The following is a 21,000-nucleotide window of genomic DNA, read 5'->3' as shown; positions in this document are numbered from 1 at the left end:
AAAAATATTAAAAAAGAAGATAAAACTCTACCTTCTAGTGATGGAGGTATGAATGAAAATGCTACCGTCAAGCTTAGTTTGGATATGGATATGGTATCAACAGGTATAATTTGCTTTAAAAATTTATTTTATCAAATAATTTATAACATAATAAGGGTATTCATTTTAAAAAAAATGGAAAATTATGTGCTGTTTTTCTATAGCGAGTGGACGTTTTGAGTGGACAATTTACATGTATTTTGTTTTTGTTACAATAACAAAACACATGCTAAATTTTCACTCAAAGTACTCGTTCAAAGAAAAAAATCAAAAAAAAAATATTTTTTTTGTGGAATTTTGTTCATGTTTTTGTTGTTTAAAGGTGTAAAAAAATCAGTGTGTAATTTTCCCTTTTTTTTAAATGAATAACCTTAATGAAATGAAATGTTGATGAATTTTGTTGGCAACATTTTATACATTTGTTTTTTAAGTAGATATTTGTTGGGAGTCGAGCCTATTAAGGGATGATTTCGCAGTTAATTATCGTTGATATTCCTTATTATCAGCGGCCTTTTTAGGTACCAACATGAGTTCATAGTTTAAGCCCTCTAGATACTAGGCAATCTAAGATTATTATGTTCTTTAATAATACGTATTCAGGTTTGTCACGCCAAAGATTCAGACAAAGATGTCGTCTTTATGCATGATGATAAATTATTTCACAATGTGTCTGCATAAAATCGGAATTAATATTTTTTTGTCTTGTGTACTAAGTCAAAACCTCCGTATCAAGATTCGTTACGTCCGTGGCACATACTCAGTTTAATAACACTATATAACAAAATCAATTTTTTCCAAAATTACAAGGTCAGACTAATAAATTTTGATAGAGGAGACAAAAAAAAAGACACGTGTATCGGCATTTTGAAAATTTACATCTGAATTTCATTTGAGGGGGGGTTAAAGTTTCCCCAACTCTGGCACATTCTTATTGTTAATCAGCATAAGAATCCATGTGATCCTTACATTTTAGGTATAAAATGTGTTCAGAAAATTTATGTAAAATATTACGGAGAACATTTTTGTAGAATATGTTAACCCTCTAAATCCTCAAAGCATGGAGCAAAAAACACCCTTAAAACAGGGATTTAAGGGGTTAAAATGTTCAGCAAAAAATTTTACTATAAGTCCCTGAATACACCAAAACGGAAAATTCAACCAGAAAGTCAGAAATAAGACATAACAAAAAAGAGCCCGGTTAATTTCTCATTTATTAAGAATTTTATTTTAAAGTGCCCCAAAAATTTAGCATAAAAAAAATAGTTAAAATTTAACTAAAAATCACTAATATCTCTATTATTTTACCATCCATAGTATATTTGGATTGGTGTAGCACTGTGTTAGTATTTAAAGGTAAATGTAAACAATTTATATAAATTAGGAACCAAATTAACCGATCTTATGATCGTAAAGAAAATACAATTAGAATTGAAGCCAAACAAATTATTTATTGCTATTGCTAAATTAAAAAATATGAAACAAACGTTTAAACATGAAATTGTTTTTATTTTCTCTTTAAGAAAAATGTCTATACAAATAGTATGGAGAAAATCGGGCAACATTTGTCCCTAGTCCTCATACAAGATCACCCTCAGAAAATTACTTGAACATTCATAATTGTCTTATAACAAATAATATCGTGATGAAATTGAATATAAACAAGTTATATATGAACATAAATCTTTAAAACTTTGGTGAGGATCAGTCCATAATTTACCCTACTCATATAAATTTCGACGTAAGTCATTGAAAGTTTTATGAAATTAATCAATCTATCAAATTCTGTACAGTTCGGACCATAACTGATTCAAGTCCCCATGAAGACAAATTAGTGGGTATATAACTTGAAAAGCGGGACTTAGAATAGATGTCGTATCTTTTGAACGCGGTTTTTGTCGTTTAATAACTTATATGTCATTCTGAAGGGTACTTATCTGTTAGTTATTAAACATTAAGGGTCCTCATGTAAAAGTTTGCGCTACAATTTCGACTCGCAAACTTGAATTTATTGTGCGATTGATGAATCAGCTGTTTTTGTTTATGAAAAATAAAAATCAAATAAAATTGTACATACATACATAAATATTATTTGCATATGAAAATTGTGTATCTTTGGATTTAAATTTAAACAATTTGAAAAACTTTTTTTTAAAGCTTTTGTTGAATGTATTATTATTTGACATTTTTATCAAATAGAGAGAAATTTAATGTATAAACTTTCACAAAATTGAAAAGGTGGGTTCCTGAAACACGTCGCGCAAATTTGCACAATTGAACGAATGGGAAACTTAAGCGTTTAAATGAGTACCCTTATTATAAACTAAAGAACAAACTTTTTTGTTGCTTCGAAAATGTCAAATTTTGTACCAACGCATCGTCATATGCGGTAAGTTATGCTTTACTTAATTAATTTGAAAAAAAGTGCCGCTAAAGTACATCGATTGCTCTTCAAAGCTTATGGTGAATGTGTTCCATCCGTTTCAACGTGCGAGAGATAGTATGTCCGGTTCAGAAGTGGTGGTTTTGACATGGAAGCCATAGATTGCCCAGGCCAGACAAAAATTTCAACACCACGAATTGGAAGCACAACTCCATGAAGATTGTTGACACACTCAACAAGAGCTTGCAAAATCATTGGAAGCTATTCAAGCCCCAATTTCGAAACGTTTACGAGCAGTGGGATTCAGCAGCGAAATTGGGTTCCATACGTATTGAAGCCGAGTGATCCTGAAACACAATTATGCATGATAGCGTTCAAGCAGCTTGAATGCTATAAATGAAAATCATTTTTGCACCGAACCATTATTAACGATGAAAATGGATCCAGTACAATAACCCAAAGCGTAAGAGATGTATGTGAAGCCCGACCAACCAGCTGATATCCATATATCAATAGCTCTAAGGTAATGCTCTGTATTTGGTGGGAGCAGAAGAGTTCTATCTATTATGACCAGCCTTACCCGCCCTATAGTCCAGATCTTACCCCGTCCGACTACTATTTGTTTCGATCGATGCAGAACGCCATCTCTGGGATACGCTTCACTTCAGAACAGAGTATCCGAAATTGTGTTGATTCGTTCTTGTTCTCAAAAGATGAGCAGTTATTCTGCCTCGGAATCCATATGTTGGCAGAAAGATGGGAAAAGGTCATAGCTAACAATGGCCAATACTTTGAATAAATGTATGCTGTACAAAATGCTAAACATTTGAAAAAATCCCGCATTTTTACATATTGATAGAGGGTTTCGACGCAGCAGAATATAACACTCTTACTTGTTCATATTGAATAAAATTTTAATATAAAACCGGTTAACAGGTTTTTTAGAATGACAAAATTCGAAACCGTTCGGTTAAACCGGAAACCGTTTGTTTGTATTTGCCGGCATAGGAATTCACTCCACCTGTTCTTCTTACTAATGTATTTATCAAGTATTTATGACTGATTAGGATATCTCAAAGATTTCCATTATGATTCAATATAAATATCTAATATTTGTAAAAAGTGAAAATGCTTTATTATTTCCGATTTTGTTTTAAATTGCAAATTGCAATGCGGTGAATCACTATTTTTAAAAATTGCTCGTAATTTTACAATGCCAAATCCATAGATAAATACCATAAAGGGGGGTAGTGCACTAATTTTGCAGTTTGCAAAATTAGTGCAATCATTTTGTTCATATTTAGTGCTGAGTTGAAAATTAACAGCCTCACTAAATATTAGTGATAGTGAGTTAAAAAATTTTGCACTCAAAATTAAATTAGTTGATTTAAAAAAATGCAATCATCAGTTTATTGCAACTTGTTTGTATGCACTAATTTGAGTGCAACTCCAAATTGTGCACTAAATTTTTAAGTTCAAAATGGTTTAAGTTTATTTCTGTGCACTAATTTAAAACTTAAAAATAACAAAACTATTTAAAATTTTTATTTTTCGAATTTGGATTCAACAATTTCATGACTATTCATTTTGTGAAAATTTAGTGATATTACGTTTAATGCAGCATTATTTTGATTGCAGGTTAAAATTTTGCACTAATTAATTGTAGTGCAGATTTTTGCACTAAATCTTCGTTTAGTGATAGTTAAAAAATTATCACTATCACTATTTTTGTTAGTGCTAGTTAAGAAATAAGCATTATCAAGCTGATAAAAAAATAGTGCAAACTAAATATTTTGCAATTTTAGTGAGTGATAGTGCAATGCTGATTTCAATCAACATTTAGTGCACTACCCCCAACTATGATAAATACACATAGACCGGAAACTATCCTGTCAAAGACCTGACTCAGTTGTCGAAAACCCAAGTGGTGAGAATGTATTAGAAAAAAAACTATGTACATAAAACAAAAACAGCAGTTGCATGTGTGATGATTTTGAATAATTTTTTTGTTTGAGTTTCCGCTTTATGTGTTCTTCTCTATGGCCAAATCGATGATGATTGTTGACATGTGTTCGAGTTTTTTTTTAATTTTTTTGCTATTTCAAATTCTATGAAATTATTTATGTGCTGTTTTTCTATAGCGAACGAGTGCTTTGAGAGGACGTTTTATATGTATTTTGTTTTTGTTACAATAACAAAACACATGTTAAATTTCCACTCAAAGTACTCGTTCGCTATAGAAAAACAGCACATTAGATTTTTTTTCTTTTAGTATCTCACTCAAAAACAGTCTGACAATTAAATGTTTTGACGCAAATATTTCTATAACATTTATGTCTTTTGTTTTAAAATAAATTATTTGCTACTCCCACAACAACACGAACAATAATATCAGTGTGTTTTTTGTTTAATACGTCATTTTATAAATTACAGAAAAAAAAAACAAATTATCATTAAGAATTCACTCATCATTCTTAAATGTAAATGTATGTATGTACATCATTTCCGGAAAATCTTATGGGAACATATTGTAAACAGAGTAAACAAAAATACAATAATATTTTAATTTGGAAATTTACTAAATTGTTATATTCTGTCATTCATACATTTGTGGCTTATAATTGCAAATAATGTGTACAAATGCTGAAAACTGCATATATGTACAATGTACATTAGAGTTAATTTCAAAAATTTGATTTGCGGGTATCATAAATTTCCTGAAGTTTTTTGCGCAAATAAAAATAATGGCGTCCTTCTTTATGGAAAATGTTCACTCCTTGTGGTGGTTCAACGCACCTAAAGACGCGCATTTTGAGCATATTTTTCTGTAGAGCAAAAACTGTTGAATATATTGCAAATCTGATTTCACCAGTCGCTTGATTGTGCATCAAAAATTAATACAATTTCCAAAAAAATATTTTTATTTGCGCAAAAACTTTCAGAAAAATTATGATACCCGAAAATCAAATGAATAAATTCTGTTAAGTATTTTAAAAACACTAGTTCGTAAGTTTATTAAAACAATGTAAGTACTACAAACAGATGTTAGAACGTAATTAAAAAACACATTTAAGCTATCTTATCGATAAGTTTTCTGATTTAGGACAAAAAACGTATGTATGTATTTAGCTTTGGCAAATCTTAAAATATTTGTACATTGAAAGTCATGCGATTTCAAACCAGTCCAATACATATTGGTTGGTTTTTGTGAAAGGGCAAAATTCTTTTCTTAAAATGTTTAAGTGCTCACTAGGGTGGCCTTTAATAAACGAAAGTTGATTTTAGCCATTCTCACCCCCCAGTTTGGTGAACATTAGTAAAAAAAATCATCCTGTAACAATTTTAGGTAAATCGGTTGGGGTTAAGACGTGCCGCAAGCCCTTTGAAGTTTTGAGTTGCATTTACAAGGGGAAAAAATGGCCACCCTAGTGCTCACATCTTGAATTGTTCCTTTTAATGTAAAAATAGGATTGTAAAAGTTTTAGCTCATTCGGACTTTGCCTTCCCGTGCCGAAAGTGCCACGAAGTTTTAAAAATGATTGCTAATTTTTCTCATCTTGACAAGAAATTTAGGAAAAAAATTAACATATTTCGAGAAGAATTAAAATTATTAAAAATATATCCGTATTTACCGTAAAATTCATAACAGTAAGGAAATTGGTCTCATTCCCCAAAATATGGCCAAACAAATGGTTTTTCCCGAAAATCGCAAGAATTAAATCCTACTTACGGAAAAACTGTAGGAGGAATTGACATCATTTTTTCATATTTTTATTCTCTATTATGATCTCAATAAATCCCAATGTGATGATCAACAAATTCAATTTTTAAAATTGGAGATTCGCCCTTAAAAATAGGATAACGGTATCGTACGAAGACAAAAACTCATACACAATTAAATACGGATATATTTTAAATAAATATTACCTTTTATTTAAATTTTTCTCGAAATATGTTAATTTTTTTTCCTAAATTTCTTGTCAAAATGAGAAAAATTAGTAGTAATTTTTAAAACATCGAGGCACTTTCGGCACGGGAAGGCAAAGTCCGATTGAGCTAAAACTTTCACAATCGTATTTTTACACTAAATGGCACAGTTCTAGACGTGAGCATCTATAAAAATCGGAAATCGATAACTTCATATTTAAGTTTCAAAAAACCTGCAAAATAATTGGGTGTATGACTTAAAAAACGGGATTTTTTCAAGTTGATTGCTTTTATTTTTAAACATTTGTACAATATAAATTTTAAGTATTGGCTCGACCTTTTCTAATCTTTCTGGCAACATATGGATTCCGAGCCAAAAGAACACATGTTTTGAGGCCAAGAACAAATCAAGACAATTTCAGATACTCTGTTCTAAAGGGAAGCGTGCTCCAGAGAGAGCGTTCTGCATCGAAGAAAACAAATACTATTCGGACGGGACAAGGTCTAGACTATAAGGTGGATGATGCCACCAGCGCACAGTGGCGCCATTTGAGTTTTTACGTTGCAAAAATCATAACTTTTAAACAAAATGACATAATCAAAAAATTTAAAAGGCATATGATATATAATTGATCAGCCGATGAAATGAGGGTTTGAAATGGTTCTACGCCTTTCAGGTGCATACTTATGTGTTAGCAAGGTTAAAATTTGCTGATAAATCAATTTTATGGGAAGTAAAATAAAATATTTATTATAATTTTTTTATGTTTCTTTTTAAACGCTTTTATGATTTAAAATTATTCCAGAAAAGATTAAAAAAAATTTTTGGTTTGTTTTTCACGGTCATAGTATGTCATTTTTGAAACCATGTCTTTTTTCAAAATTTTACCTCTAGCAAAAAATGGGGTAAGAACGGGCAGCTGGAAATGGAACTTATTTTGAAAATGTGGCAAATATAGAAATTGATAGTTTTTTTTATTTTCCATCAAATTTGAGAAATATTGAAAAAATTAATAGTTGGTAAATATCGATTTACCTGGACAAATACAAAGCAAACAGTACAATTTTTGTTTATTCTTTTCTTAATAAATATATCTATCTATCAAAAGAATCAAAAATAATGACGATCAGTTACATAGTTTTCGATATATTGTAAAAATTACCAAAAAATTGTCTGTTTTTTTGAAAACTGAAAATCAGTCAACTTTGAAGGGCTATATCTTCTGAACCAAAAGTCTGATTGTAATAATTAGCATTTTTGAAATCATTGGACAATTTACTGTAAAAGAGGTTTATTCAATATTTTTTAGGGGCACATGAAATTTTGATTTTTGCAACCTCACTTGTTATACGGGCGCCACTGTGCAGCGTGTAAATCTTTTGGTGCTATACATTTTTCTGAATGTAAATTTTGATAAGTTGGTAGCGTTGTTCAGCGTCAATCTATTTATGATGATTTGCCGGAGTATACTGATCATAAATGTCAAAAAGTGAACGCAGTATGATAGTTTGTTTGACAGTTAAACCTTTCGTAAGTTCTATCGGGCTTAAAAAAACAACCATTAATTACTTCGATAATAAAAGAAGAACGGATTAAAGGTTGATAAGCTTAAACAGAACTTCTCTGCACAGATTATGCAAATGTTTTCACTATTTATAGCATTTTTAAAACTAATATTTTGGATGTTATAGGTAATGGCAATTCCCTAAGAATTCACATTTTCTGAAAAGTTTTCTGCGAATGCCAACAGTATACGAAAAATCCAATAATTATTTACATAATAACACTTTTGTGAAGAAGTCTTAGGTATATATTGTAAATTCGAATTATTAGCATAATCTATATTTTGCTGGGATATACCTACTACATACTATGTGTGTTTAATTTATGTGTTTTTTTTTATATAAAATGTTTTAATTCATACTATTTTGAATGAATATTATCATGTTTTCATTTATTTTATTTATATTTTTGTTTTGTTTTCACTTGTGCCGTTTTGTTATTAATAAATACGTGTATGTTTATATTGTTTTTCACATTTCAGCCAAAACGGCTGCGACAATCCGCGCCAAGAAAATCGAAGAAAACAAAATGAGATGGCTTGCAATGAGACAAAACTCGATGCCCGTGCAAATAGATTCAGAAGTGTTGCGCGTCATACCCAAATACATGAGAAAGAAAATAAAAAGTGCCGAAGGTGAAAAAAAGAAAAAAGACAGACGTCGAATGCTTATAGATTAGGGAATAAAACAATTCCAAATTTACTTATATCACATCTAATGCAAATACATATTTCTATTAAATAAAATTTAATGTTATCGCACAGAAAAAAAATCTATTAATACTTTAGCTTGGAGTGCAAAGACGCTAAGTCTACTATTTAATATTTAGTTTTTAATACAGAAAGATAGAATATTTAATTCAGAATACACTATAAAAACGTTTACAGGTTAAATTACTTTACATACATGTTGGCTAGAGTGTCCCAAAAATTTTGTTTTTGGAATTTTGGAACGCATACCATCTATTTTTTTATATACACATCTGCTCAAAATAATAGATACACCTAATTGGAAAAAATTTAAATGGCGGTAACATTGAAAATTTCCTCGCAAGCGTTAAGAATACATCATATTATTAAAATTTCTATCTGGTAATGTCATGTCAGTCAAAAATCTGGCAACTATTTGCTTTCATGTTGATTTTTAAAAACGAATTTATTTGAATTACAAAAAATTATTTGCTCATAAAAATAGATACACATCAGTAATTTGTAATTTGTTTATATACAATTTTTTTTTTGTGCAATTTTTTGTTCCTATTTACGTGAAACAGTAAGTATAATTTAAATTTTAGCAACAATTTTATAAAAAATAGGACTCTTTTGAAGAAAATGGGACGAAATCATCATTGTACCGAAGATGAGAAAAAAATTGTTCAAACGATGAGAATCAAGGAAAATCATTACGGGATCTTTACATTTTGTCCAAAATGCTTTATCTAAAAAACAAAAAAGAGAAACTCGCGGTAGACCAAAGAAAACCAGTCCAGAAACAGATAGGCGGATCGTCCTTATGATTAAAAAAGACCCTTTCATATCATCGAAAGCTATTTCTGCGGAGCTATGTAACGAAATCAGTCCACAAACAGTTCGTCGTCGTCTTTTACAAGCTAAATTGCCGGGAAGAATTGCCAGAAAAGTGCCACTAATGCGCCAAAAAAATATCAAGACAAGATTAGAATTTGCTAAAGAGCACTTACAATGGTCCGGGTGTGAAGGCGAAAAAAAAATGGAGAAATATTTTATGGAGCGACGAAACAAAAATAAATTTGTTTGGAAACGACTGCCAAAGAAATGTACGCCGACCAAAAGGAAAAGAATTCCACGTTAAATTTACAAAAAAGACGGTAAAACATGGCGGGGGAAACATAATGGTTTGGGGTTGCTTTTCATGGAATGGTGTTGGTCCGATATTCCGAATAGAAGATACCATGAATGCTAGTGGGTATAGAGACATATTGGAAAACGTAATGCTTCCATATGCATCGGAAAATATGCCATTAATATGGACATTCCAGCAGGACAACGACCCAAAACATAGTTCAAGATTAGTTAAAAACTGGTTCTTGGAGAATAACGTACCTGTTTTAAGCTGGCCCAGCCAATCCCCTAATTTAAACCCAATAGAAAACTTGTGGAGTGAATTAAAGATAAGGCTTTCGAAGGAAGTTTTCAAAAATAAAGACGATTTATGGGAGAAAACGCAAAAAATATGGTACGAGATTCCATTGGAGAAGTGTCAGAACTTGATATCCAGTATGCCCAGAAGAGTGGAGAAAGTTTTACAAAACAAAGGTGGATATACTGGATACTAGCTTTACTTTAATAATAAACTAATTTTTTTAAGATAAAATTTATTAGCTTTTGTTTAATAAGAATTTTTAAAAATGTATCTATTATTATGAGCACCAGATTTTTCGAAATTTAAGAAATTTAATTTACTTTATATTTTTTTTTTTATTATTATGTGTTTATTTTTAATATTTATTTGTTTACACTTTATCTTATTACTTGAAGAGGTTAGCAATAAATATATTCCTTTTCTACTTAAACATTTTGTTTTGTTGTAATATTGATAATAAGTTTATGTGTTAATTGTTTTGGAGGAAAAAATTTAAAAAACCTTTTTGAATTAATTTCTATATACTAAGAACTAAAACTAGGTTAAAAAAGGGTAAAATTTATAAAGCGATTAGCTCGTTTATGTGCTGGAATTCTGAGTGTTCACATCTTCTGATAAAGTTTTCTGTTAAATAATTCAATTTAACATTGATGGTAGGAAAATCAGCGAGTGTGTGGAGTCTACGCGTTGAATAGTGCCAAGGAAGTTTAAAAATCATTTTTAAAAGCTTGTTTTGTGCCACTTGGAGCTTTTTCCTGTGGCAATTTGCTGACGTAGACCAGACAGGTGTGCAATAAAACATTATGGGGTGGAAAATGGATTTAATTAAATTTTTTTGTTTTCAATTGAAAGATCGGCTATGTAAATGTTATATAAAACTGGCGATAAACAGGAACCTTGGGGGCATCCAGCATTTATATGAACCTCACGTGAATTTGTTTTTCCTATATAAACACGAAAAGATCTATCAGTTAGAAAACTTAATATGATTTTGATTATTTCGTGTGGGAAATTAAACGATTTTAACTTGTATATAAGGCCATTATGCCATACAGAGTCAAAGGCTGATTTAATGTCAAGAAGAACCATTCCTGTTGATTTTCCATTTTCGAAATCATTTTTAACTAGTTTTTTAATTTTAAGTAATGGTTGGGATGTATTGTGTTGTCTTCTAAAACCAAATTGGTTAGTAGGAAAAATATTATGTGAATCAACAAAGTTCAATATTTTCTCTTTAATTATCTTTTCCAATATTTTGCTGGTTGTTGGTAATAGACTAATAGGTCTGTAAGACCCCGGAGCTTCAGCAGGTTTGTTTGGTTTAGGTATTGCTATTGTTTTAGACTTTTTCCATTGTTTTGGAAAGTAGCATAGCTTTAAGCATGCATTAAATATATTTGTAATATATTTGATTCCTTTTTTTGGCAGATTTTTTAAACATCTGTTATTAATTTCATCTATACCAGGTGATTTTTTATTTTTCAACATTTTAATAAAATTGGAAGTATTTTCGGCAGATATATAATAACTCTGGGATATGTTATTTATTTCAGTGTGTCTTATACTATTTACGGCATTATTAACATCAAATATAGTTTCGTCATCACTAAGATGGTTTGAAAAATTGTTGTTTAAATAAAACGTGTCTGCTAATATATTGCATTTTTCCTCTAGTGTACTGTATATTCTAGAATTTTCTTTAAGCAAAGGAATATTTTTGTGTTTTCTTTTTAATATTTTTGATATATTCCAGAACGGCGCAGAATATTTATCTAACGTAGAAAGCATGCTATTCCATGATTTGTTATTATATTTAATAATTTCATTTGTGATAACCTTGTTTAGCCGAGTCATTTGCTGGTGATCATTTATATCCCTATATCTTTTCCAATTTCTTCTATAGATGTTTCGATATTGGATTAAAATTTTTATATCGTTTGGCAATTTCTTGTCAGGTATAAATTTTTTGCTTTTTGGTACACTATGATCTATTGCTGCAGATATTGTGTTGTTGAAATGCATGATATAATCATCAATTTCAGAAGTACTTAATACTTCTGTAAAGTTTGGTTGAAGAGGTAGATTTCTATTTATGTGTCGAGCATATTTAGTCCAATTTGCTTTATTAAAATTATATGTTGTATTTTCAATTAAATTAAGACTCAAATTTATATTTCCCACTACTGGGAGGTGGTCGGAGCTTAGGTCGTTTATCGCCTTTATTGTGGATATTATTTGTGGGTTATTTGTTATGAAAAAGTCTAACGTAGATGGTCGCCTTCTTGGATCAGCTGGTATATATGTACTTTCAAAGGGATAGACGATTTCCAGATGATTTGGTTGAATTTTTTCATAAAGGATATTACCCCAACAATTATTTTTATGACATCCCCAAAAACGATTTCTGCAATTTAGATCACCTCCAATAATATATTTACTGTTTACATTTGTTAACATACGCAGGTCAGAAATAAACATTTGTTTACTATTAGAGTTTACCCTTAAACCACCAGGGAAATAACATGAGTATAGATGTAAGAATTCATTTCCAAATAAGATTTTAACTCCTATATGCTCAATTAGTTTTGTGTTTTTAAGTGGTAATAACTCATGTGGTATATTTTTCTTTATCAGCAAAGCTACTCCGCCTCCTCTACCTTGTTTACGGTCATATCTGTAGCAGTTAAAGTTGTTGTGTCTAATAGATATTTTATCATTTAGCCAAGTTTCACAAAGAAGACAGATATCAATATTGTTTTTGTTTATGAACTGAAAAAGTTCAACCTTTTTTAAACGAACACCACGAGCATTCCATAGAGCCATTTTCAATACATTGTTGTTCATCGTGAGAGAAATTTGAATGCGAGACTAGTTATTACCTCAAATTGGTCGGCTCGAGACTTACATTTGCTCAAATTGTTAATGAGCTCAACAGTTAATGTTTTTAATTCCTCCAGAGAAAAAAGATTTTCATTATTATTCTGGGTTGATGGTAACGTATTTCCCCAGGGATTTGGGTTGGTCGTTACATTCTGATTTAATGTATTTGGGAAATTAGTAGTATATTCTGTGCTACTATTATTTAAATAATTACTTACAGGTCTGGAAACCCTTCTTGGCGGAGAGCGCTGCTTAACTCCAATATATGTTGCTCTGTTTGGACATTCTGGTGACATAGCCTTATGGGAACCTTTACAGTTTGCGCATTGAATGACATTTGATTTGCATTCCGTAGTCCTGTGGTTACCGGCACAATTTGCACAGTAGGTTTTGACGTTGCACCTGCTAGAACCGTGGCCAAACATCTGGCAATTGTAGCATTGTGTTATTTTAGATCTGTTTGGTTTCTGGTACTCCCACCTGACTTTTATATAATTAATTGAGCAATAATTTTGTCTCAATTCTTTCAATGAAATTGATTTCCTCTCAAAATAAACAATAACAATTACAATTTCACCTCTATTTTCTTTTTCTCTGGTGACAATTTTGACATCTGTACATTTTAAGCCTTTAGCAAGGAGATCATTTTTAATTACTGCTGGGTCGCATTTATCCAATCCTAAAAGTACAGCTTTGAACGGTTTCTCATTTTTATTAGCATACGTAAAGAATTCAAAATCACAATTTTGTTTCAAAGATTTACAAAAAATATCATAATCAGTTTTCTTTGAGCAGAAAACTTTCAAACCAATAGACATTTTTCGAATCGAATAATCGGTTATTTTTAATATTCTCATCAATTCGTGTACTTGCTCTATTTTACACTTCAATATGGTTAGAGGTGGTATTTTTTCTTTAGCAACATCATCGATAACAATATCATCATCATCGTCATCAATTGTTTGTAGGGGAGCATAATAATTTTGATTTCCAACTCTCTGAGAAGAGGTTGGTTTATTTGTTTTACTCATTTTGCTCAGCCTTAGGTAGGCAGTAACATCTTCATCACAACACGCTCGTTTAGTAATTTTGTATTAATTTGTTATTGTTTTAAACAATGCAAATGTAACTGTTTTTTATAAAAATAAGAAAAACACTTTGTAAATTTGTAAACACAACTTAACACCACAAGTGCACAAGTGATAATGTATTTACTTTATAATATTTATTATTAATTATGAAATATTTTGTTTTTGTTTTTTACTCTCCTTTTAACTATAAATAAAAATCGACTGAATTTTTTTTATAATTTTACAATATACCATTATTTTTTTTCGTTTTTAAAAAATAAATTTTGGTGTATCTATTATTTTGAGCAGATGTGTACATATATAAAACTATAGTTAAATATGAAATTTTGTCTTTCAAAATTTCATATTTTTTGAATATTTTTTCAAATTTTTACAAAAACTGAGAAAGACAAAATTTCATATTTAGCTATAGTTTTATATATATAAAAAATAGAGCGTATGCGTTCCAAAATTCCAAAAAAAAATTTTTTGGGACACTCTAATGTTGGCGGGAAATGAATATTTTTGTTAAAATTTTGTCATTATCTTTAAAATTTTGAAGAATAGATTCCATTTAAAATCAGTTTTGTATATTTTCTTGGCGTTCTCTCTCTCAACTTATTATGAAATGAGTAAGGTTAATTTTCTTAAAACATCTTCACATTTTTCAACAATTTATCAAAACTGATGAGTTTTTATTTAACCATGCAATTACTCTTACTCCATCGAACTCAAAATATAGAATAGGTCTCAATATTTCCTTAAAGCTAATATCTTAAATGCCATGCCAAACAATTGAATGTTTTAATTAAAAGCCTAGTACTCTGTTCATATTTCCAAAAAATTATGGTTTTTATTTCGTGCGAAAGAAGTGCTGCTTATGTTATTTCGTGTGAAAAAACAGATGTATTTCACATGTTTCCACAATAAGAACAGAGTACTTCTTTCGCGAAATCACTTCGAAAATATTTCATTCCAAATATTTAATATGTAGTTTGACAGCATTTCGCACGAAATTTTGAACAGAGTACCTAGCTTTAGATTAAAATATATCTCAGGATCTGTATTAATTAAAAAGATAGCATCTAATCTATTGTAAATTGACTTTAACCTCTTTTTTGTCATTATTAAACATAAGTCACTTGAACCCCTTGTGCCCTAAGCCCCTCAAATAAACACTTATATACAACATTGTGTGTAGTATTAAACCAATGTTTTAAAACATGTTCACAATGAATTCATTAACAGAATTGTTAAGAGATAAAATTGAATTTGATTCCTAAAATGAAATTAAGAGTTAATTCTTTCGAACCTTTGTATGTAATGTAATAAGCATTGAAACCAAAATATGCAAACGCATGTTTTTTCTGGTGAGTCTAATGGGCAAATGGATAAGATATTTACACGTTTCAGAACTATTTGTTAGTGCATATTTTACCCTTAAATTCATATTTTTGCATATATTTGTTTTAAGAGCATATTTATGTCATATTTTTGCGTTTTTAGAGCATATTTTACTGTTTAATAGCATATTTTGACTTTATCAAAAACAAATTTTTGTCTTACTTATTTTTCGCTGTTGTGTTACAGGTTTTATCTTCCTTTGTTTAAAATTCAAAATTGAAAAATAGATGGATTTTTTAATATAAAATATGCACAATTTTAATAATAGCGCCATCTAAATATCAAATTTTAGTTCTAATTCAAAATGAAATATTGTCTTTTAAAATTTGCTCCTATAACATCAGTTGATGTCGAAAGAACATTTTCTATGTATAAAAATGTTTTCAGATCCAATAGAAAACGATTTTTATTTGAAAATTTAAGTCAATATTTTGTAATATATTGCAATAATAACCTTAATTGAAGAAGTGACCTTATATTTATATAAAATATCATCAAAAAATACCTCTCGAGGACTTTTCATAGCTTAAGTTCCTATTGTTTTTATGTTGTATTTATTTTTTGTTATACTTGTTTTAGTTCTTGTTATTTTTATTTATTTTATGTTACTTTACCTTTTTAGAAATGAATTGTATTGATTTTTTTAAATAAAAGTATATTTAGTTGGTTAAAAATTATGTAAAAGCTTTTTTTTAAAAGCATATTTTTTAAATTTTAAGAGGATATTTTAAAGTTTTTACTGCATATTTAAAGCGCTTAAAACGGTTTTTTAGAGCATATTTCCGGTTTCCCTGGTAATAAGTCTGCAATTGTTCTAGAAGCAATTCTGTTTTTATAGAAGACATAGGAAAGAAGAAAGAAAAGTTATTTCAATTGTCTTTTGTTATTACATTCTCATTTTGTTATTGCATTCTCAAAAAAATTGCTGTATGTAAAAGCAGAATAAAAGAATTATAGCTTGGAATCACGATAAGGACCATTTTATTAAAGAATCGGAGTTTATTTATGAATTGGAATGAAAGTCTTTAACAAAATGAATGCTGTTCTTTTTTTGGATGAAACGAATGCATTCAATAATTTTTATTCAAATATTAATTCCACTCATAATTTGGGAAAAATTAATGTTCATTCAAAAATTAATCATTATTTTACAGCTCTGTTTAAAACGAATAAAAATTATTATTTAATGTACATAGCGTAAATTTCTTTAGTAAATATATGTAAGTATTTCAAAACTTTTTGTATAAAAGCTTCAAAGGAATAATAATATTCCCCAACTGATTCTTAAAACTTGTTCGAAGCGTGATAACACATACATATAAGTAGTTCCGAAATGTCAAGCAAAAATCAATAAATATAGAACTAGTACAGAACCTTTTCATCAAAGTTGTATTGGTGCCAAGTAACAATTTCCAACTGAAATGATTAGTCGTAAAGCTTTTAAATTAAAACATTTTTTTAGCCTAACAAACTAAAGCTCATTCAAGGCCATATGACAACCTTACAATATAAGTCCCATTATTAGTATTGATATCTATATACAATATAACTCAAAAATGTTTTATATGCACAGAGATCATGGTAATAAATTTGTTGATGATCGGTCAATAATGGATCATTGCTCCCATATATTGCCCACAAATAATGATTTCAGATCATATGATATTGCTCATATACTTGGTGTAGGGTATTATATAGTCAGGTCTGAACGACTATTCTTTCTTAATTGTATAAATTTAACTACAAATTATACGTTTTTAAGTGAAAATATTCAACATTAAGATCCTGATTCAGAAACACGGCCGGAAATCAATTTTAAAATTTTAATTGTATGAAAATCAGTCAGATTGCAATAAATTTTGAGAAAATCTGTAATTTCTAAACGGATAGTCAGATTTTAATAAAATTTCCCATGGCTATAGAAGATGTGTTACGAACGCAAATGGGGGGGTACCTTGAGTATATATTTATTTATTTATTGCTATAGATATATAAAGGGTAATCCAATAAGGACTTCTGAACTTTGACAGTCGATAGAGGCCATACTGTTGAAGATCTATCGAATTGGCTGTTATTTATTCAGTTTTTTGTGCCAAATCGCCAAATAATAATATTGGTTTATCAAAATGTGTGTTCTGTTGGAGCCATGTTCAGTGTACTTCGTACATTTTACGCGATGAAGCCCATTTCTGGATGAATGGGTACGTCAGCAGACTGGCCATCGAGATCGTGCGATTTGACCCCGTAAGACTTTTTTGTGAGGTTTTCTTAAGTTGCAGGTCTATGCGAATAATTCACAAACCACAGCGGCCCTCAAAGCCAACACAGCCCATAGCATCGGACAAATTCAGCCTGATTTATGCGCCAGAGTCAAAGAAAATTGGACATTTCGGATGGGAGCCACCTACCGAAGCCGCGGCGGACATTTACACTATGTTGTATTCCATACATCGATATGCTTGACAAACAAATAAAAAATGCATTTTGTTTTATTTAAATTTAAAGATAGGAGGACTGCATTCTTCCAAAACTGACAACCAGTTTTGTATACCCCAATGTGTTCTGAATTAGTTTGCCCATTTTTGGGATTTTTAAAAAGTTGCTTTAAAAATATGTACTAGTTGACCGCCCCGGCTTCGCCCGTTAGCATTTACTAATGTTAGTTCTTCAAGTTTCTCCCACATACAACTGCCTGTTCTTATTTATTAGCAAATAAAATATCTAAATTTGTACTGCATACTTTGGGGAGATTTTTTATTACGGTCGACTGGACTCAATTTTTTCCAAGTTTTACACGGAATTTTTGAATTTTTTCTTTACAAACCATCTGCAGAAAATTTCGAATCGATTAAAAAATAATCAGCCAAATCGCTCCAGCCGTTCTCACGCGATGTCATGTAAGAGTTTGTCTGATATAAATGTGCTCTAAAAATTACCAAAAAATTAGTTTTTTAATAAAAATTTGCATAATTTTTACAGAGAAACCAAAATATGTAACTCAATTTCTTGCACACAAAACATAACACAGGACACAAAACCGAAAAAATTTTAGAGGCTTTTTAAACCACTACACTATTTTGATGTATTGTGGTTCCAGTAGAACAAATATGGTCCAAATTTTAATTTTTTTTTAGTAAAATTGTGAATTTTTTTAGATGTTTCTCCACATAATTAATGATTATTCAAAAAACCGTTAGTCCGATATTATTAAAGTAAACTTAAAAACAATTTTGTGAAAATGAGCGAATTCACTAAATTGTGTACAAATTCGAAAAGAATCAATCTTTTCGATAAAGTAATAAACCTGAACAATTACTGCCGTTTTTTTTTTGCTTTAATTTGTTATTATAACCCCGAAAAAGCTGAGCCTATTGAAATGCAATATATAAACGGATTAAAGGTTATATAAATCTAAACTTTCTTAAGTTTATTTTAGACTAACGCTTTTTGAGTTATCATTAATTATGTGGAAAACGTCTAACAAAAATTATAATTTTACTTAAAGTTTTTTTTTAAAAAATATATCCATAGAATTTAAAAAATTTTACCATTTTTATTCTTAGGTAGTCATGATGTATCAAATCTATATAGTGGTTAGTCAAGCCTTTTTTTGCTGTTGACCTGTGTAATCGGACAAAGTAAAATATGTATGTATTCCAAAGTTGTTGGCTAGAATGGCCTATAATCGCTTTGGGGTCGATTTTATTTTGGGATACTTCTTAAAGAGTCCTTACTGGAAGCATGGAACTCAACAGAGCCGAAATATGGCAAAATTTGGTAAGAGCGATTACAGGCCATTCTAGACAACAAAGGATATGCAACTAATACTGATCGCACACTTTGGAATACCTGTTTTACTTTGTCCGATTATATGTATGTTGAGCGCAAGAAATTGAGTTATTTTATTTTTTCTGTTCAAATTTACAGTTTCAATTATGCAAATTTTTATTTTTGTTATTTTTTAGATATACAGGTATGTGGAGTATAAATAGAAGAGAAAAAAACTATTATCTTGGTACATCTTTCATGTTTAGAGCATATTTATATCAGACAAACTTTGTCCGATTATGCGATGGAGCCACTGTATATACATACATATATATACATATAAATAATAATATTGTTTCTTTAATATTGCAAAATAAACATATGAAAATTTGTTTTCATGTTTTTCATTCGTTTTGATTTATTTTTTTGGGAGCGTATTTTCTGGCTGAGTTTGAACAGACGTAATAAGTAGAACGCTCACAATTCTTTATATTATATTCATTCATTTATTTGTGCACACATTTGTTTATAAGCGATTAAAAATATACTAGAGAGCTAAATGAACATTTTGAAGGTTTGCAACTTTTTATTTTGGATAAAAAAAAACTCGCAGTAAATTTTTGTATCAAAGACACACCAAATAAGAGCGACACGATCGTTTTACTAGTATTTAGTAGGTAGAATAAACAAAGAATATTGAAAACTAGTAAATTATTGCAACACGAACATTTGTGGAATGTACAAACATTCATATGAATGTATGTATGTTTATATATAAAGTTGCAACAATCCAACACACATTTGTATGTACGTACATAGTTATGTATGTTGCATATATTAATATTAATGTTGTATGTACTTGTATTTGTACACTTACAGAATACACAGATACTCGTTTCATGTCAAGTTCAATGTTAAAATGAAATAAACTCATAAATCTATTATTGAATTTGGCACAAATCACAAATATTTTTGATCTTGTTTTGCTGTCGTTCTCATTATTTTTAATTTGTTCTTATTTTATTGTTTTTCTTTATTAAATCCATATTTTTTTAGCAAAAGTTTTCATTCAAAACTTATTGACATCATAAATTGAAATGTGTACTGCATAGATATACGAACATAACTACATAGATCTTTCAATTTGTTTCCTAAATTAAGAACGCAATAATATTGTGCTCGCATACGTACATACTTATAAATGTTTCTAAATGTGATCTAATTTTTAATTAACTACAACCAAAAAATAAGTGTATGTGTCCATTAGGATGGCCCCCAAATAAAATTTTCATTATATTGGATTTTCCGTCATCTAAACACTAAATGCTTGAAATTTAAGTAAAGTTCAGCAACGTTGTCATATTTTTTAAAGTTACATGTTTAATTAAATTAAAGACCTACGAGTCCTGGTTTATCCGTTTTACCAAATTAAATTTTTAGCTCCCATGATTTTTTTTTGCAATCTCTTTTATTTTTGTTTTTTCCTAATATGTTTCTAAGCATTTCTAAATCATTTTTATTACAAAATTCGAGTTTTTACAAATTTTATATGCAAAAAATCAAAAACACTTTTTTTTATTTTTTTTTTTTTACTTTCAAAAATCTATTTACACACAATTTCAAATTGCTATCAATCGAACACGAATAGCGATAATTCAATGAAATAAATTGTAAATATCTCCAAATAGATTCAAAAACAATTTTTTAAAAATATTTATAAATATCGAAGTTAAAAATCTAAAATGTATCCATATGGATACAATGTAGCGAAAGGGTTAAGCACGATATGAAAGGTTATTGTCATTTAAAAGTCTACTCATAATACAAATGCAATTTTCTGAAACATTT

The 21,000-nt window shown here is 29.5% G+C and overlaps 1 long non-coding RNA gene across 1 annotated transcript; it reads left to right on the top strand.

Moving 5' to 3' along the window:
* Window positions 1-6: 6 nt before the first annotated feature.
* Window positions 7-8,689, top strand: LOC135949523 (uncharacterized). Its single transcript, XR_010575875.1, has 2 exons — window positions 7-103; window positions 8,392-8,689. It is a non-coding gene; the product is annotated as an uncharacterized LOC135949523 (long non-coding RNA).
* The last annotated feature ends 12,311 nt before the right edge of the window (window positions 8,690-21,000 follow it).

This window comes from Calliphora vicina, chromosome 1 (assembly GCF_958450345.1).
Source record: "Calliphora vicina chromosome 1, idCalVici1.1, whole genome shotgun sequence".
Lineage (NCBI taxonomy): Eukaryota > Metazoa > Arthropoda > Insecta > Diptera > Calliphoridae > Calliphora > Calliphora vicina.
This window is presented reverse-complemented; position numbering and strand designations above follow the sequence as displayed.